General features: G+C 40.1%; 1 protein-coding gene across 7 annotated transcripts in view; it reads right to left on the bottom strand.

The window, feature by feature from the left end:
* Nucleotides 1-19,357, bottom strand: part of nfasca (neurofascin homolog (chicken) a) — a 121,690-nt gene that overhangs the window by 82,380 nt on the left and 19,953 nt on the right. For 4 of the 7 annotated variants that reach the window (XR_004613979.1, XM_034586796.1, XM_034586797.1 and 1 more), the window contains exon 1: nt 863-1,130. The exons of 1 other annotated variant lie outside the window; for it this stretch is intronic. The gene's annotated coding sequence lies outside the window, so the exon portion shown is untranslated. Of the gene's footprint in view, nt 1-862; nt 1,131-19,357 lie in introns of those variants that run through there. 2 more of the 7 variants (XM_034586789.1, XM_034586791.1) reach the window with 1 other exon arrangement.

Raw genomic sequence — 19,357 nt, 5'->3', positions numbered from 1 at the left:
CTGGAGCAGCTGGGTTAGTGGACAACCCTCTCTTCCTCCTGAGCCACACAACTGCCCACCTCACCTCTAACATCCTAACATGCCAAACTAATACTTACTATGCACCTGATCACCTGCATTTTGTCTTACTGAACAGACTTAGTACTTACTTTTGTTGTCTCTCAGTTGTAAGTCGCTTTGGATAAAAGCGTCTCCCAAACGAGTAGACTAAATATAATGTAATGTAAATTACTGCAAAGTCAAAGTACTGATTAGCTAGCAAATAAGCCAGCATAACCTTATTCAATAAGCAACTTCAGTTAATTGTTTTCACAAGTACTAACATAAGGAGCTACCTAGTATGAGACAACCAACAATTATTATCACACAGTAAATTATTATCAGCCACTGTGACGAGACCTGGGTACATCACATCATATCTTGTGTGATGTCTGATGTCATAATATTTGTCTGAGAATGAAGCAGATATATGTGGCCAAGTTAAATTGAAAACAATGGAAACAAAGACAGAAAGAGTCATAAGCAGAAGGCAAAATATGTGTGCCAATGAGCTTGCGTGTGTGTGTTTCAATGGTTTCTGAAGACATGAAACCAGTGACAGAAAAATGTGGACAAAACGAGGGACAAAGGCTGAACAGGTGGATTCAGACCCATAAAGTACAGTACTCTGAATTGTGTTTAATCCTTGTGTAAGTGTTATTGCTAAATGGTGTTTACCGTGAGCGTGCCAATCTGATATTTTTGCTGGAAAAATGAAAATGCTGAACTGCTGTTTTATTCTTCCCTACTGAAACACATACACACACGCACACAGACACACACACACACGCACTGTAAATGTGCAGACAAACTGTGTTAGTACCTCTGTCAGTGCAGCTCTTGTCTCCAGGTGTACAGCAGTGCTGAGTGACTCTGTTGTATCTCCATCAATCCTGCAGCATCCAACGAACCAAAGAGAAAACAGCAAACAAAAAGACTGAGCAACTGTCAGTCAAATCCACCACAGCAGCTCTACGGCAGGAGATGTCACTACTGTCAAAATGTAGGAAACACTAGACTCTGTCTCACTCTTTCATTCAATCTATCGTGTTCCTCCCCTCTCTCTCTGTCCTTCTCTGTCCCTCTCTGTCCTCTCGCTGTTGTCACACCGTACACTCTCTCTCTCTCGCTCTCTCTCTCTCTCACACACACACTGATTCTCCATCTGTCGCCACCCCCTCTTCTCAACCCCTCCCACCTCATACATTATTAATAAGCCTCACACACGCCAGCTTCACTGCTGTCAAATACATTCATGCACACATATTACAAACAATGCACAACTGTCCCACACACAAAAAGTAAAATACTGTAGAAAACTGTATAGTCTCTATGAGATCATAGAACATTAAGATCACAGGTTGTGATCAATCTAAAAAAAACATCATAACCATTTTTTTCTACAGGGATGTATTTTCTTCTTTCTAAAGTAAACAAAACCACAAGTAAAACCTTCTTAACCAAAACGACATAGAAAAACTAAAAAATATTGTTTTGTAATACACAATAACCCCAACTGGTTCGGTGATACGTTTTCCCATTTTGGAGAAACAATTGACCAATCAGAGATGGAAATACAGACATTGTCTTCTGAGGTCAATGTCTGTTTTGTAATTGCATTTAGTTGATAGTAGCCTATAATCTTGCTGTTTGTATGTATTCTTTATTTTAAATTCTCCTATCCCAAATTGGATGTAATTATTGACTGATGTGGTGTAAATTTCAATTATAGTCTCAAGCAGGTGACAAGAAAGTGTCAGTGTTCAGTGTCTGGTGCTTTATGATTTAGATCACTTCCTGTGATCAAAGTAGAATGTGTGCAGCATTAGTGTTAAACTGAACAGTGTGATGAAGCATGAATGGATGAATATGTGCTAAAGCGTCATCTAAAAAACTATATGAAACATATGGGATTAAGGTGCAAGTTAAGTTTTTGTTCCTTCTTTGATTTTCTTTCTGAAAGATTCAGACACACTCCAGACACAGTTCTCAGTGAGTCTGTCCAATGAAAAGGAGATATACATCCCCCACAGTCTACTCACATGTACATTTAACCAATGGAGGGTCCAACACACACACCAAACATGAATACATTCACATGCAAAACACACACAGGTCACAGAGAAGACAGGGCTGATCATGCATGAATGCAAAGTAAGCATGCACACACACAAATTCTCACACTAACAGACACACTTGTTCATGCATGTAATGCAGAAAAGGAAACCCCCCTCAGCTGGAGGAGGCTATTTGAGTTTGCTCATGGACGAGACATGGCTGGAAGAAAGTTCAGTCAAAAAAAGTGTGTGTGTGTAAATTTTAGTTCTAATTATATATATATAATTAAACACTACTAGTATTTTTGTACTTCTGTATTTGCGCGCTTTCCCAGAGTCACATACTGTACAGTAGGTGCAGACTATACATTGCTCAATATCAAACTGGTCTTTAAGCCATACAAGAGTCAGAGTTGTTTTTTTTCCAGATTTAGGGCAGACTCCAAACCTGGCAACCCCACATTGAGGACAGGGCCTGTAAGATGTTGTGTCAGTGTATGCAGCTGTCAATCACAAAGGGGCTCCAGTAAGGGCCTCATGGTGGCCTAAGGGTTCATCTGAACCACTAAAGCCTCTTTTCCAGTGGTCAAAAAGCCAACTCACTAACATCTGGCTTTTGCCTGCAATGGGACTGAAATCGGTAATTCACTCCCAGGTCAAATGAAACAGGTTTTTATTGGCTCTGGATCCAATCAGCAGTGATGGAAACATGACACCAGAATGATCTTGCTAATTTCTTCTTCCTCATTTAATTGGCAGTCTAGAAGCAGCAGCTGCATTTTTCCAGCCTGACGTTATGATGTGCATTGAACTACGGGGTAGTGTTGCCTAAATGTGTATTCAGTTTTAACATCTTTGGATGTGCAACAGCAGTTTTTTTTGGCGAAGGGGCGGATGTGCTGTAGGCTCGTTGTCATAGCGACCACAGACAAACAGGAGTGTGAAGACCCTCATCATCTAAGTCTGCTGTGTGGGAACCTAATATACAGTCTATGGTGGGAACACTTCAGTGTGACAGTCACTATAATGACGATGGACAAAGACAAGTGGATCGTCCAAAAGCCGACATTGCGCAACTGCAATCGGATATGTAGCTGGGAGCACATCCAACATGCCGACTCCTTTGAAACGGCATCACCAGAGTGATGTCCTCTAACATTGAAAATAACACTAACATTAGTGGGACAAGGAGAAACGAGTTCTGTGCAAACACAGCTGCCCGAGGCATTAAAGCTGCTGCTTGCAAGTAATTCAGACCACGTCAAAGCAATAACGAGCGACATGCAACTGTTCTGTTGTTGAGAACGCAGGGTTCAAACAGATGCTGAAAAGAAAAACTGCATCTTGCAGTCAGTGGGGGCGGGGCAACGTGCCTTAACAGAACCAAGTTGAGCATGTCTTCGTCTACATCCTAGATTTATCTACAGCTGCAGGTCAGCAGGCACACAGGCCAAAATCACCACTAGACTATTTTGATAATTTCATTATTTTTCTTTCACCATTTTGGACTGACATAGACATTCACAGATATTGCTGGTGCTGATGTCCTTCATGGCAATGACATTCACTTCTTGTTAGGCAATTTTTCTTCAAAGTAAAGGCAGAATGTTGTTTTATTAATGCAATACTTTATATTGAGGTGAATTACAAAGCTTATATTTTTCTAAGTTGTGAACTTGGGTCTGAAGATTGAGTTGCTTTCTTCACAGACCTTGCTGACATGCAATTAGGGGTGGGCGATATATCGAATATACTTGATGTATCGCGGCTTGTACCACGTGCAATGTATAAAATGTTGGCGAGTGTTCAAAGACGGTTATTGACAGTTTCTTCATATTCTTTGATGGTATCACTCCAGCGAGAGTGGACGCTTGTATGCTCGAAGCGAGTTAGAGTTTTCACACACACACACACACACACACACAGGCCCGGGGCTCCGCCCCCACTCACTCAATCGCTGTGAGCTGAGAGGCGCGTTCACGTGAAGCAGCCGGTCAGTGACTTTGTTGAAGATCTTCCGGCGAGGTGTATTCAGGGGCCGTCGGAAAATGCTAAAGTCCGCTAGCTTAGCCACTTCCTGTGGACTTTTATGAATTTAACATGTGTACAGTGATTTAGAGGAGATTTCAAAATATCGAGATATATATTGTGTATCGCAATATATCCTAAAAATATCGCGATATTTATTTTAGGCCATTTCGCCCAACCCTACATGCAATGTATGAAAAATAACACTAGTTAAATAAATCATTCAAACCACACACCACGTGAATAGTAATGAAGCAAACTCAATTTCATTTTATAAAAAATAACTATATGTCTATGACTATAATGACTATAAAATCTGTGCAAAAAAATGAATACTGTTGATCATGGACACTCAACAGCTTCACTGCAGATAAAACAAGTAGTATTAAAACAAACTTCACTCTGCACCATTGAGTGTTTGTAAAACATTCTGCAAACAACATCCACCACACGATCAATAAAAAGTGACAGTTTGTTGTAGAACTGTTTCAATCAGGACACGTTCAGAAGTGGGGGCACGGCTGCAGGGTTCTGTGGACTGAGTCCTACGGCTGGTCCTGAGTTGCTTCGGCTCACTTACAGTCTTGGAAAGAAAACTGCAAGCAGCATTACCACAGGCCAAGCAAACAGCCCATTTCAAACAGGCATGGGCACTGCACTAATTTAATTTAATTTAATTTAATTTAGTTTAATTCAATAAAAAAATATATTATTAAATTCACAATGCTGAAAGGTACCTAAAAGAAGAGAAGATCTGGAAAGAGCAAGAATTATCAAGAAGTCCAGATAGGCAGATTGAAAAGGTCCATAGGAGGTAGTTGGTTTGAATGGAGGAGGATTATGAGCCTTCGGGCATGTTAAAGCCCCCCCCCCCCCCCACAGAGCCTCAACTGACCTGAGGCCAGCTGAGGCAGATATTTTTATGATCTATTTGTTGTGTACTGGTGTGTGTGTTTGTGTGTGCATGCGTGTGTGTGTGTGTGTGTGTGTGTGTGTGTGTGTGTGTGTGTGTGTGTGTGTGTGTGTGTGTGCGTGTGCGTGTGCGTGTGTATCTAGGTTTGACCTCCTAAAATTGGCCAGCATTTTCACCTCCCCTCTCTGTCCAGCCACACCCCCAAACAATCAATAACGCAACCTCCCACTGCCTCTAGCTATGACATGCAAATGACCCTTGCATATGATTAAAACATATGCCCAAACAACAAAAGGAAAACCTCAACACCCCCCAACACCCCCTTAAGACATGCGCCAAGACATACACTCACCCAAACAACACACACACACACTACACAAACAAAACCAAAGACAACATCAAATTGTGTCCAGATGGACTCCAGTCAGTTGACCTCTGCAATAGACAAGCAAACAGACAAATATACATCGAGACAAGTGCACTGTGGCCCCCCTCACACCACAACACACACAAAGGAAACATAGCACTTCAGATCTATAGCTGACTGCTTGGACTTCTGCTCATGTCCTGTAAGTTTGATTGCATACTATGCTTGATACTGAATTTAAATGATAAAGCCTGAGGTCAGCGGACAAAAGGTCAACTATGGCCCTAAATCAAACAAATATTATGTCAATTAAACCTTGATGAAGTTCTACAATTGTGTAACATGATATCATTATATGTCCTCTAACCATAAGGTTGGCGGTTCGATCCCAGTCTGCTCCATTCTGCATGCCGAAGTGTCCTTTGGCAAGATACTGAACCCCAAATTGCCACTGACAGCTGTGCCGTTCTCTTAGAAAAAGTGCTGCCCATGTCACTGTATGAATGTTTAGCTGTTTTCAGAATTGACCTGCGGATAAAGTCCGGAGAATTGGGTACCCTTTCACACATGCACAAGACAGCGGGAGGTTCTCTGTACAGACACATTCACAACAGCAACAAATCCTCCGCATTGGCGAGAGGTGGAGCAGCCGGGCCAGACAGACAAAGTTTGCAGATAATCCGGAGGCTCTCACTCGGACATTTCCGTTGACACATGTACGTCCTCTGAAGAAAGTGCAGAGAATCTCCAGAGTTCAGTCCATGTCTGAAAGCAGCTTTTGTGTGAATGGGTGAATGGCAAAAAGCTGTACTACAATGTGCTTTGAGTGGTCAACAAGACTAAAAAAGCACTATATAAATACAGACTATTTACCATTTAAAATCCTGAAACAAGCCATATAAAGAGAGTAAAGGGGCACAAGCATTAAACATTGACTTATTAGCCATAAATTAGTACTGAAATGACCTAAATTACCCAAAAAACTTTATCAGATTTACTTATTAACTGTTCAATTATGCTTGCATATTAGAATGTTAATTGACAAAATAGTGAAAACTGTCATAGTGGGACACACAATACAAGAGTACATAAAGAGGAACGAGAAATGAAGACAAGCGAAATAATAACTGGATGCATTACAGCATAGGCCACAGGTGGTCATGCGTTAATTAATTATATTATGCCCGCACACACACACAGAGTACAGCCATGTCCTGTGGTTATTGAACCGGGTGTTGGGGACAGAACTGACCCTGGGCACTGAGGTATTTTTTTCTAATCAAATAACAATAACACACGCACACACACACACAAACACCAACAACAACTAACTGTACAACACTGTCGATTAACTCCTTCAATACTAGTGGCTGTAGGGTCACACAAGTCTAGAATAGAGACCAGTCTTTTAGTGTTAATGTAATATCATTTTGTGTATGTCCTGCAGTAAACAAACTGAGAACAAAAATATTACTTTCGCACTGATATGTCACAATTCTACACACAGATACAGTCTTTGTTAGTGTGTTTGTTTACAGATTGTTTTGAGGCCTGGGTTGGAAACATTTTCTTATCAAATTGTGATTTGTGAATACGGGCTATACAAATAATATAAGATTTATTAATTGATAAAAAAATATTAACCAGAACAGCAATACGTCACACACAAACACACACACACATGCAAACTCACACAAAGATACATGGTCACACATGAGCAGGCCCCTTGACCTGTATCAGGTAGCTCCTCACTAATTGAGCTCTTTAAAAATGTATGGTGAGATAAAGGGAGAGAGGGTGGGATCAGGAGGACAATGGGGGTATGAGATTAAAAATAGTTGTCTCATATTCATAGACAAAAACACACATGTTGACTCGAGAGAATATTAACACATAAGGATGAATAAGATAGATTAAGGAAGAATGCAGTAAAGGACAACCTCAACCTTCCCCAAACTATTTCTGCTGTTCATTACACTGTAATCAATCACTCACTAGCTGCTTAATTAGACCAAACACAGTTTAGGATGGGACGTGCATGTGTGAGAGAGAGAGAGAGAGAGAGAGAGAGAGAGAGTGGGGGGGGGGGGGACATCCAGAAGAAACCAATGATCCACATTTACTTGCTCTCTCTCTCCAGCTATCTCTGGAACACTAGACAAGCCACTACTGAAGAGGCCAATATAAAAGCTCTCATCTTTGAGTAAAATCATTGAAATATCTGTTTTCCAACAATTGAACAACTTCTAAGCACAACACTGTTTTGATGTATTCCAGACAAGCTTTAGACCACAGCACTGAGATTGCTCTCATTAAGGTCTTCAATGATGTCCTAATAAATACAGTGGCAGAATCTCAGTGCTGCATTTGACACAGCTGACCACAGTTTATTATTAGATCACATGGAAAAATGTGAAGGACTTATGCCAAATGACCTAGATAGACTGAGAGACTGTTATACTGTGTACATCAACTTCTGTTTGGACACCTCTGTTCCAATCAAAACTCTTCCTGGTTTACCATGACCATCAAAGCACCCCTGAATAAGAACAAAAAGAAGGTGTTCAGGTAAGAGGACATGGAGGCAGCTGCCAGTCAATATCAGAGGAGAGAAATTGTGATTTGTGAATATGGGCTATACCAATATAATTTGATTGATTGAAAGAGGCCTGTAGGAGGAAGCTGAAACCAAGGCTTCAGCAGAATGACACCAGAAAAGGATTACAGACCATGTCTTTCGTAGATTCAACATGCAGCCTCCCATTGAGCAAATGCATGGCAAAGGATGCTGGTGCTGATGGCATACGGAAAGCCCTCAAGGCAGCTGTCTGTTCAATTCTAGCAAAGTTTATATCAAGAGAAGGTCCCTCTAGAAAAGAGATGGTGGACATTTGGTAATGAGTGCAAATACCTAGATTTCCACTTAGACACGAGTGAGTGAGTGGGGCCGGAGCCCCGGGGTCTGTGTGTGTGTGTGTGTGTGTGTGTGTGTGTGTGTGTGTGTGTGTGTGTGTGTGTGTGTGTGTGTGTGTAAACTGAGCACAGACACGCACACAAGCGTCCACTCTCGCTGGAGTGAACGCCGCTCACTTTCATCATTTGTAAACAGCTTCGTTCGGTTCAGCGTTCAGAAAATTATGAACAAACTGTCAATAACCGTCTCTGAACTCTCGTAAACTCGCTTGGGCTCTTCTCTTTCTTTCTTTCTCTCCACGCTCTCTGAGTCTCTTCCCTCCTCTATTGATACAGAAATACGCATGCGCGCAAGAGAGTTTTCTGGATGGGCGGGGGAGTGAGCAGTCTGCTGTTAGGGGCATGGGAAGAGAGAAGCTAAACTCAAAGAGAATTTCATGCTGGCAGCGTAAAACATTCACTTGACAATTTATACTCGATGGTCACAATATAGTCATTTTATACATTGCATGTGGTATAAGCCGCGAAACATCGAGTATATTCAATATATCACCCACTTTTGTGCTGCTGAATAAGTGAAGGCTAGAATGTTAAAATAGAAACGTTGAGTGCCAAATCATAACATACATAGAGAAGCCAAACAGTTCCCACAATAGGCAAGCATGTGATTCTGTAACAAAGTAAATCTTGAATGCGTTTTGTATTTTGTCAGATACAAAATTAGGAACTGTGATTGAGAGTGATAGAAAGAGATACATTTAAATGAAAGTAGTGAGAAAGTACAGTGAAAGGGGTAAGAGACAGTGAGTGGAGAGGGAGCAGCTGTCGCAGACAGTAAGGAAGAGAGAGGCTCGCTGTCTGGAGATAAACAAGCCACACACCGGTAATTGAGCAACCGTTGCCATGGCTGCACTGATGATGATTACCACAAACCCCCCCCCCCCCACACACACACACACACACACACACACACACACACACACACACACACACACACACAATCTGATTTAATCCTGCACTGTGACACTAGTCAAAAAAATTCAGTCCCAGAACTCAAAACAACCTTCAGATGAGCATTTTGCTTCATTTAAAAATACTTAAACAGGGACGGTAACCATCAGGACATAACCGTTATCAACACATGAGGAAATAAGAGCCACAATAAACTTTTAAACTATTTTAAACTAACCAGTCTAGTAATCATGCAGCAAAATAATGAAAAGCCAACAAAGAAATCTATTGCATTTTACTGTGGATTTATCTTTGAAGATTTGTCTCATTACTCCTTGAATGATGGTTTGAATATTCTGTTGTAGCTGAATAAATGTGAATAATTCATCACATTCTGAAGAATAGCTATTGAGCTATTGAACATATAAGGGGGGGTTTCAACTTCTTACCTGGTGGCTTAAATCTTCAAAGAGGCTTTGTAATTTCTGCATACAATTAATATTAAACTATTAACATGCTTTGCAGCATTTTGTACTAATTAATGTATAAACTGTCCCTGAAATGCCATTCTGCACAGGAAAACTGTTTATTGAGTAAAGCAGAGCCAGAAACCTTTTGATACTGCAGGTTAGACAGACTTCCTCTTGGTCTGTTGGATGATTATTTTACAGTTAATTTTTCTTTTGCTCGTTCAGATAAGTCGATTAGTGTCTGTTTGAAATGTTTACTGATTATATGGCTCCTCATATTTCTGACTTTGTTGGAGGGACGTTGCCACGTTCCCTGATCTTAGATAGCCTACTTTGGAGGGCACAATGTTAATACAACCTATGGGGGGGTATCAGACCATCTGTTGCAGGACTCCTTGTCATCCTTGTCTGTCAGGACAATTTGAAATGTCTCTGGCTGTGTGTTGTCCATTGTCCTCTTGCACAATAAACCCGGGATGATCAGATGCCTACTGAAGGGACTCTGTGATGGATAACGAACACCGAGCTTACCTAAAACTTTTGTACAGTACTGTATGTGTCTTGCCTCATCCAAACATGCATGAATATTTATCAAAACTTAAAGTCAAAAGTTTTCCATTCAAATAAAAACAGCAAGTGACGATATAACCCTGACTGTAAAGTCCCAAAGGTCAATCCTGAAAAACGTTTTTAGACTGACAGCAAAGATGTTACAAGATGACAAATCTGAAAAGGATATTTCTGTTCAACGGGGACACATTTTTTTTGTTTTAAAAAAAAATAACCGTCTGGTCTCTGTTGGCCAGACAACAATTCAGATTTGAATCCTTCTGTGTTTCCCTGGCTAGAGTATGCTGTAGTAACTGCAAGATTGGGTAACTAGTTGAAATGCAAATACAAACATAGGCTTCAATAGAAATGAAATATGAACATTTTCCAGATTTTGTGACTTACGCAATTCATAAATAAACAATGTCTTCTCTTGAAAACTTGTGCACAACTTATTGTACAGAAATGACAGGGTTAACTTAGACACATTTCCCTTTAACTTTTTGGAGATCAGACACCCATTCTATCCAGCCTACACGAATGAAATTAATTCATCCTGAGATATTTGTATTCTTTTTATATTACTTGTCTTGCATCCGTTGCTTATTAGAGATGTTATCAACATGCATACTTCTCCAGAAAACATCCTGCTGTATTCTCAAATGAGCACAGTTGGACATTGTCCAGATATTTTACTAAGGGGCGAGAGTTCAGTGCATGTCTGAATAATAGAAAGATTATTTTTTATCCAATCATAACTCTTGCTTTTTGAACAAAATGACTGACTCTCAGCTGAATGCATCTTTAAACAGAAAATGAAAAGAGAGGTTAGAATCCAAGCAACGTAGATAGAGGGAAGTAATGAAGTGAAATGATAGGGGGGCTAGGGGGACTGAGCCCAGTAGACTAGACCCAGAGACAGCAGGACATGGCATCAGCAGTGTGTGTGTGTGTGTGTGTGTGTGTGTGTGTGTGTGTGTGTGTGTGTGTGTGTGTGTGTGTGTGTGTGTGTGTGTGTGTGCACATAGTGGTTAAGCAGGTTTTCTTTGGTGGGGTCAGAGTCTGGATCACAGGCTTGGCGCGCGACAACCTTTATTTGACTTCACAATAAGGGAAGAAGTATAATGCCTGCTGGATGCACACACATGCATACACACACACATTTAAATCCCCCACGTCTTTGTCTCCAGCAACAGGAGGTGTGTCCGTTTTTCTACAGTTAATGAGTTGGAGGGGCCACAAGGGCCAAACGGAGGCACGGGTCATTCATTAATTTTGCCCTAAGCCTTCTTAGCCCACTTCCCCCTAACACACACACACACACACACACACACATACATACATATATATATATATATATATATATATATATAAAAAGGTGAGTATAACAGTTAATTTCATTCACAAATGAAAAACAAGTTTCTTAATTTTCTGAAAACAACAGCACTCTAGCTAAAACTCTTCATGCACACACAAACACACACACACGCCCATATAGTCCTGGCGTCTAGTGACACAATAGCCTCTGGTAGCAGCTGGTCAGCAGTAACCACAGGAGTCACACACACGCATACACACACACACACACACACACACTGGTCCACATTTAAACATGCAACATGTTCAAGCCCCTGCGTGTCTAATGACGTGCCAAGACGACACTAAAACACAAGAAGATGACTTGACTAACCATCTGTGGCATGGAGGCCATGTAGAACATATGCACTAATCAATAACACACTCACTCTCACACACACTTACAAATAGAGGTATGTATAAGTTAACACCATAACCAGGATTGTATGTTTTTAGAGGCAGATAACGCTAGGGGTACTATACTCAAAATAAAACAACATATTTTCTGTCCCCAAAGTGAGTGCAAAAATAGTTGTCTATTTATTCCCAGTTTAATTTGACCTGGTGAACAATTACTTCACCATCCTTCAAACTCTTTTGATACCATATAGTGCCCTGTGTGTCAGTAAATACAGTTTTGCTGAAAATATATTCACATGGTGATATATGTTTTATATTCTTGTTGCTAATTTGCTCGACTAGAGAGCCTTGTAATTATCATCATTTTTTTATTTGTGCAGACAGATCAGCAATTTCTGCTCAAATTCAACCAAATTAATGTGAATTTACTGTAACAACAGGAATATAAGTCACTGTACAGATTGCAATGTATACCCTGGTCCTTCAAGGAATGTTCAGCAGCTGCTATTAAGTTCTGATTTGTCTACAGATGATGTTATCATTAGAGTATCAGTTGCAATGAGGCTAGGGTTTGGGTTAGGAATAGGGGTACAAGGAATATGGACAACTTTGTCTGCAATCAACCAGTCACTAATGTTTAGGCTAAAGAGATAGTTAAGGTGGTCAGGTATGCCCAAGATGCATCCAATGTAGACATATAAAAACGTTATATAATCTAAAAATACATATTATTTCTGACATTTATTATTCTTCAAAATATATATATATATTTGTAACTTTTATTGAACCAGGAAAAGTCCTGTTTTTCAAGGGAGTCCTGGCCAAGACAAGCACCAACACAAACAAAGTACAAGTTTAACAGGTAAAAAAACAAGACAATAGAGTTACAACATAAAACAACAATTAAGGTTCAAACAACCTACAACATCGGTCAAAAACATCGACACCCCAGGGATTCCATTTCCTGGTCTTTTAATATGGATTTAAAAGCATTCAATCATATACAATTAAAAAGTTTATTCAAACTTTTTGTAAAATATTCCAGTCTGATGGGGCTGAGTATCTAAATGCCCTTTTCCCAATCTCTGTATGCACGTTTTGTACAGACAACATGTAAAAGTCCGTTGATCGAAGGGAATACGATCCATCACACTTCTGTGTGATATAAGAGCAGAAATAGGATGGAAGCAGCCCAAGAATTGCCTTGTATATGAAGTTAAGCCAGTGTGAACACCTGCAGGTTGCAGGGGCAGGCCAACCTACCCTGGAGTTAAGCTCACAATGATGAGTCAAGGCTTTGCAGTTAGTGATGAAACGAAGGGCAGCATGGTAGGCTGTATCGATCAAATGCAATGGCTGAGCAGGGCCATGCATATATAAAAGATCCCCATAGTCCAACACAGGTAAACGCTTAGCAGCAACAAGTCTCTCTTTCACATTAAAAGAAAAACACAACTTTTTGTGTTTGAGTCCCGAAACACTTCTGGAGTCTCAGGGTTAAACTTTGTTACAGTAGAATCCAATACAATTGAAGTCAATGGTGAGTCCTTCTTCAGACGTAATAAAACAACAAAAAAAACATAACATGCTTCCATACTGCTCATGTGATGTCATACAAGTCTCCGCAAGCCCCGACATTCATATTTGACTCCAAACGAGGTCATTTACACCATGTTTTAAGCCTAAATGTCTGCTGATATCTTCCTACGAGGTGCATTCAGGGGCCGTCAGAAATGCTAACGTCCGCTAGCTTAGCCACTTCTGGTGACTGTCTGGGCTTGCGGACACTTGGATGGCACCACAGGAGCAGTATGGAGGCATGTTGTGTTTTTTCTGTTGTTTTATTACGTCTGAAGAAAGGTCACTAATCAGCTACACTGTTTAGCCCTGAAACTCCAGAAGTGTTTTGTTGACTCAAACACTTCACCCATCGTCATAGGGGTGAGTAAATAATGAGTGCATTTTCATTTCTTGGTGAACTATCCCTTTAAGCCTCAGTTTTCTTACCAAGCTCTGAACATGTGCCTTAAAAGTAAGGGAGTCATCAATTAAAATACCCAGTCATTTGAAGGTATTAACCTTTCCCTCAAGAGTGACCATTTAAGGGATGTTCTGTGGACAACTCTTTGAATTAGAAAATAACATTATCAGTATTAGGGAAAACTTTGGTGAGTGTTGATGCACCACAGTAGAAGACTTATTAATTGAGAAGCCTCTGTTTAAGAATGAAATGATCAACCATATCAAAAGGCTAAGTCTATAAAAAGAGATGCACAATCCTGTTTTTTTTTACCTTCATGGCTGCTGTAATAGTGCTATGTTTTTTGTAAACCCAGACTGGAATGTCGATAAAATATTATTTGAATATAAAAACTAAGTTGTTCACTGATTGTGAGCGCGGTAGCGTCAGCATGCTAGTGGTCTTTCTTTTTTTTTGCATGATAATCCCGTATTTTCACATAATTTCATTTCGCATCCCCCCCTCACACACAATGCACTTGATTGAACCCACGAATAGCAGCGATGTTACTTAACTAAACTGCTCCTCTAATAACAAAGCATCCTGGCAGGGTTGCCTACAGACCCCTGCTAGCAGCCTGTGTACTTTTGATTTATACCTGAAATAATGCAGAGCATCCAAGCTTTATATTCTCAAATATAAATGTTTCAGCTGCATCAGCATAGATGTTATTTGGATATTATAGTTTTGTCACTTTAGTAACTGCAAACAATAGCATTGGTTTATTTAAGATCTCAACAATGTTATTACAATGACATCCCCGGCAAAACTGTCTTGTCTGTTCACATCAACAACTACTGATGACATGTCGGGTTTTCGCGACGACTGCTGATGATGTAGCTTCTTGTAGGGCTGTTCCAATTAGTAGGGGAAGATTTAAACCACTATCCCTTGTGACTCCATTTCAAGGGGCAAGATAACCCTTGAAAACAATGAGTAGGGGTAGGGGCAGGGCCAATGAGTGAAATGGGATCGGGCCTTAATCTCCTGAAAGGGGCAATTTTATTCACAATATCGGTGAACCCATCACAAAAAAATTACCATGCTGTCTCCACATCAGAAAACAGCCCAATTCTGTCCCAATTAAAACCTGCAGAAAACACTGACAGCAGAGAATTTGTAAGGGTTAAAATCAGCTAAAATTTGTTAAAATCAGGTCAATTAATTAGGAATGAAAATTATTTTGTAACAGTAAAGTCAGTCATGATAAGAACAAGTTATAGCAAAATTACAAACATTGTAACAATACAAACATGATATACTTAGTACAATTTTTTATTTTAATTATCAAAATATGATGTACATATATACAGTATATATTTATATATAAATATACATATATATATATAATCTAAAATAGACAAAAAATATGGTATATATATATCTGTGTGTCTATCAAAACATAAATCATAATCATGATAAATATTTTTCAATCAAAAATATACAAAAGATATACCATATTTTTGATTATGGGGGAGTGAGGAACATGATTGTGGGTCACTACATGCATGCAGTATTTTTGGTGTGTATGTGTGAGTAGGTGGTTTAGTGACCTATAAGTGCAGTGTGCCGGAGAGCCTTGGGCTTGTGCTATGTTTGGTCATGTTAACTCAACCAGCAAGGACACACACACCATAGGTCAGAGACAGAGCTCATAATGTTAGCACTATCGTGTATTAGCCTTGAATAAATGAATCGTGTCCAAACTGCAGATTAATGTTTCACTCTACACAATCTGAGACTTGACTCTCATGGACCTACTGTTCAATGAGGGAGAAACATTCTCAAAACAAGGTCAAGTCACAGCGTGACAAGTACAAATATTAGTGTTTAAAACAAAAACTATATTACACCTACTATGCAGGTACTACATAGAGAGTGCTCAAAAAACAGTTATGCCTGCGATATCACCCCACAGTGAGCATAGCTAAAAATGCTTGTGAACCTTCAAGGTGACTGCTTTGGGAAAGGCATTGTTTCCTGCAGGTCCAGACAAAATAAAGAGTAAAAATCTAATATAATTTCATAAAAGAAGCCTAAATTCCTTATCCTTGGACTAGTAGGTGACTTCACAGAGCACAGAATGACAAGCATGTCCTAGCTGAGATCATTATTGTGTACCCTGGGAGCACTTCTATTGTTGACTGTGCTGCTTGCAGTGCATTTCGGTATTTAGTTATGTCATGTATTGTCAATTGATATTTTCTTACTTTGCTGGTGTTGTGTGAATTTGCAGTGCATTGAGCATTCTCATATAAGATCTACTTATTATTGTGACATGGAGGTAGTATAAAAGCTCTGCCCGCTGACCAAAAAACAATCCTGTGGAGCTGGGTGTGGATTGTTAGAGGGTATCGGAGGAGGTCAGGGTCTTCAGACACAGACCAATCCTTTTGCCTACTCTGATGAGTGTCTTTATAAAATATGGAATAAGTCAGCGGCTGGAGCCGAACATAACCAACCTGACACGCAGGAGCAACGTTCTTACAGAACCAACCTGACACGCAGGAGCAACGTTCTTACAGAACCAACCTGACACGCAGGAGCAACGTTCTTACAGAACCAACCTGACACGCAGGAGCAACGTTCTTACAGAACCACAGACTGTCTGCATCGCTCTACGTTTCTTTACTTGCGGGAGTTACTTATATTGTTGTACTGGGTGTGTTAGCGGTGGGATAACCAGACATAGTTTTATAATTCTATGATTCCCTTTAAGTAGGTTTATCCTATGAAATTAAATATTTATTTGGAATGGGGGATAGATAGTTTACAGATTTACCTTGTGAAAGCCTCCTTCTCAACATCTCAATCTCTGTTTCCAGATGCGCCAGATGCATCCTGTCACCAGAATACCAAATGTGCACATTCACGATCTGTGCATGGTACTCGAAAACAGGTCCATATGTTTTTATTGACTAGTAATTGAACGTCTTCCACCACAGTGTGTCCTCAGAGTCAGTGCAGACAGTGTGTGAAACTAAAGCCCATTATAGAGGCTTCGTCATGTGATTAAAACATTTCATCTCTCATCCAAGAATCTTCTTCAGTTCAGGTCGAAGGGTCTTGTTAGTAAAGAACAGATTCATATCTGTTCCCACACGTTATAGGTGTGTCATCGTCACATAATATATATTTTTCCCATAATGTCACTGGAGGCCTCCGTAACGTACACATCACACAATCAGAGACTTTTTACCAGCTGTCCTTGCTGCATTTAGCAGCTCGGACAGTGTCTCTTTTAGTCTTGCTGATGGATTTGTGCTGCTCGTATTTTTCTAATATAACAGTTTGATCCTCGTTTGTAAAATATGTGGCTCTGCGGTCAGCTCACTTGTCCATGCCAGTGATTGGTCATACACAGTAAGCACCGCCCCTTTTATGTACACATGCTCAGATCTTGATGAGACAAACCTGTGTTGACTTAGTTGATAACCAGCTTTGTGTGACCACTTAGCCTGACTGTGATTGTTAGGGTAAGTTCAGCTGGATCTCAGAAAGATATCCTGGGTACCTTGAACTCGCTTCATCGTACTGACCCCTGGTCTTTGTCCTTTCTGCCACTGCCTCTGTTTTGCTTCAGTTTACCCTGCACACCACAAAAAAGTGACCGTATATTGTAGTTTGAGGAGGGCTCACTAATGCCAAGGGATAATTCCAAAGTAGGCTCTTGAACGTATTAACGAAGCAGTCATTCATAAAATTACAATACACATGTATTATTCACAGTATGGAAAGGTCATCATTAAGAATATTTCATGACTCAAATAGGTCATTAATGGGTCTATCCATTGACTCTTTCATTTCTTGCATATTCTCTATGTAACCTGCAGTGTGGAGAAGTTCAGTTCTAAACTCAACTCATATCTCACAACTTCGGGCATGGGTGTTCTAGCAAGGAGGCTAAAACCCATGGGTGCTAACGCCTGTAGCTAGCAATGTTGGGTAAATAATAACCGCATGGTACAACCCGCTTGTTACTTTTACATCTGCATCTCCCACACATGTAAATAAAGACACGAGAAGGAGATTATATGTGATTGCTATTGAAGGTTTATTAAAGTGTGCCAAACCTAGATACAAACACACAACTGTGGCTCTGTATATTTCTGACAGCACTACACAATTTGTCGATAGTGACTCAGTTAATGAAACATTCTCTAACAGTTTGTCACAAATTGCAAGTGCTTTTTTAAAAATTTGAAATTTATTGATTAATTCTCTGATCATGTTCTGGCTTGCCATCTACTGGCCTAGAAGCTAAACTTACTTGCCGTCCCCTGGTGAAGATATTTCGGTTTTGTCACAAATGTTTGTGCTGCGCAGAGAATTACATTGCTCTGAATAGCATTAGGTGAAGGATCAGTCTATTAGAGCTGACCTCCATCACTCACACACTGATAACCTGTCAACAGTTACCCTTGGCAGTGGATGAGTGTGTGTATGTGTGTTGAAGGTCACAAACTGGAGTAATTGTATGGTTGTATCTCTTCTATAATCCCTACCTTGGCATTCAAGCATGACCTGCCATGCTCCATTGACTTCAGATTACTCTGCACACAGTCCCAGAGCACTGTGAGCACACATACACATACATGGAAGTTGAGACAGATTACCTCGTCCATGCATTTGGGGTATAGCCAAGTGTGCACTGTAAGCATGTATGTTATCATTACCTTTCTTACCAAAAAGTGTGTGCACACAGAAGTAGAAAGAAACAATTTTTCTAACAAAAATATCCTGGTGAAAAAGCTGTGACACACATAGAAAACACAGATGTCAAGATAGTTTTTGGTGATAAGAGCTGATGACTTTGCCGGACTGCTGTAAACATGCTCATGTGATCTCCGCAGTGGAATTAATAAGTTACTTCCTGCCTCTGTCTCCTCCAATTTGGAGGATTTGTTGCTGTTGTGAACAAATCTGTGTAGAGACTCTCCTGCTGCATTGTGCATGTGTGAAAGGCAAAGTCCAGGTAAGGTCCAGACCCAATTCTCTGGACTTTACCCGCAGGTCATGTCTGAAAATGGCTTACGTCTATCAGATCACATTCAGGGTGAAGAAACACACACATAGCCGTTATCTTTCACGACTGAAAAACATCATGGTGACTGTTAAGAAAAGAACAGTTTGTGTGTAAAGTTGTAATTTTAGACAAGAAAGAAAGAGAAGGAATTGGGTCTAGTTTGCAGGGACAAGCTCACAGTGATGAAAATGACCAATCTCCACATCGTTACAGCTGAAAACATGCAGCTAAACTGGATGACTTCAAGGACAAATGTTCTTGGATAAAGTTAATGATTGATGCCCTACAAGCAGCTCTCACAACACCAC

The sequence above is a fragment of the Hippoglossus hippoglossus genome, chromosome 5 (genome assembly GCF_009819705.1).
Source record: "Hippoglossus hippoglossus isolate fHipHip1 chromosome 5, fHipHip1.pri, whole genome shotgun sequence".
NCBI classification, from domain to species: Eukaryota; Metazoa; Chordata; class Actinopteri; order Pleuronectiformes; family Pleuronectidae; genus Hippoglossus; species Hippoglossus hippoglossus.
The sequence above is the reverse complement of the archived record's forward strand: the minus strand, read 5'-3'. Positions and strand labels throughout refer to the sequence as shown.